The sequence below is a fragment of the Pteropus medius genome, unplaced genomic scaffold, assembly GCF_902729225.1.
Source record: "Pteropus medius unplaced genomic scaffold, Ma_sr-lr_union100, whole genome shotgun sequence".
NCBI classification, from domain to species: Eukaryota; Metazoa; Chordata; class Mammalia; order Chiroptera; family Pteropodidae; genus Pteropus; species Pteropus medius.
In genome coordinates, this window is record NW_024356249.1 from 19,908,610 (window position 1) to 19,910,204 (window position 1,595).

General features: G+C 31.3%; 1 pseudogene; it reads left to right on the plus strand.

The window, feature by feature from the left end:
- Nucleotides 1-214: 214 nt before the first annotated feature.
- LOC120601438 (uncharacterized) lies at nucleotides 215-333 on the plus strand (annotated as a pseudogene).
- The last annotated feature ends 1,262 nt before the right edge of the window (nucleotides 334-1,595 follow it).

Genomic DNA, 1,595 nt, shown 5'->3' on the forward strand with positions numbered 1-1,595 from the left:
ATAGTTAGTATAAACAAAATTGAAGAAAAACCTCAAAAGCAAATATACAGCTATAATATTATTGAAATATGAAGTAAAACTCTGAATTCCAGTAACTCAGAAATGCTTATTGGAAAATGTTTTTATGAGTTTGTCTGAGAATATCCAACTTTCACTTCTAATCAAAGCAATTCAGTTTACAATTGTACAGAATTTATTAAAATAAGCAAAATATGTCTACAGCCATGCCACCCTGAACATGCCCAATCTCATCTGATCTTGGAAGCTAAACATGGTCGGGCCTGGTTAGTACTTGGGTGGGAGAACACCTAGGAATACCAGGTGCTATAGGCGTTAAAAAAAAAATGAAAAATAAAATGAAATAATCAAAATACATGTTTAGTATCAAGAAAGTGAAGACACAGGTTTTTAATACAATTAACTATCTAATCCTCTAGTGATGACTTTCAGAATGACATCATCTGAAAATCCAAGGCTACATCAAAAATTCTGTCAACAGAAACAGGAACAAATATAGTCTCTTCATTTTAAACTTAGTAATGTTATTTCTGACACAAATAGATGTTATTTATAATATATGGAATGTTAATAAAAAGTTACATTTTAATGACAAGAAATGATTATATCACCTTAATACAATAATCCTGACGTAAAATGTTGGCAATAAGTTACATTTAAAAACTGGATGCAGTGGAATGTCCTTTTAACACTGATTTTGAGGATTTGTCTAACACCTGCCTTATAGTTTTGTGTGCTACAACAGATCTTGTCACATATATCTTACATTTTAAGGATACAATCTGATTTGTATCAGGCTTTGATATACATCGATAAACATGCATGTACATATCTGTACATACAGTGTGTGTATATATATATGTGTGTGTTTGTGTGTATACGTATATATATGTAAAGAGAGAGAAATGCGGTAGGGAACGTGGGAGGGGGTATTGACCAATTTCCAGTGTGGGGTGTATGTATATACACATATGTACATAGATATAAGTATAGATATAAATACAGATATATCGATATATCACTGCTTCTCTACTCATAGATTTTCATCTAAATTGTTCAATTAAAAATAATTTTTGGCTTTATAGTATTATTTCAACTATATCTTTTATTGCCACTCACCCCAAACAGTTTTAACCAATATTTCTTTGAATTATTTGTTTCCCTTTGTTATCTCGCTTGCTATTATTCAGATAATCATTGAGTTACCAAGTTCTACTTTGAAAGAAATTCTTCTGAAAATTTTTTAGATAGATTAATAGAAAGACAAAGGGTAAGAAGGATGTTTCATAGTCATTCATATTTTAGCATGACTTAGTTTAATTAGTAGGTATGGAAAGAGATAGATGATAATGCATATTATTGCAGTGCTTATAATGAATTAACATTTATTGACTGCTTGTAAAGGTCCAGGTAGTGTGCTAAGGACTAGGCATACAAAATTTACCTCGTATACTCTTCACCTTACTGTTAATAAGACTAAATGAGATTCTGAATGCAGGTAGCAAAGAGGATGCTTTAGAAATGGAGCGAGTCACTGCAGTCCATGGAGTGAACCAAGCAGACCTGGTTTTAAACCT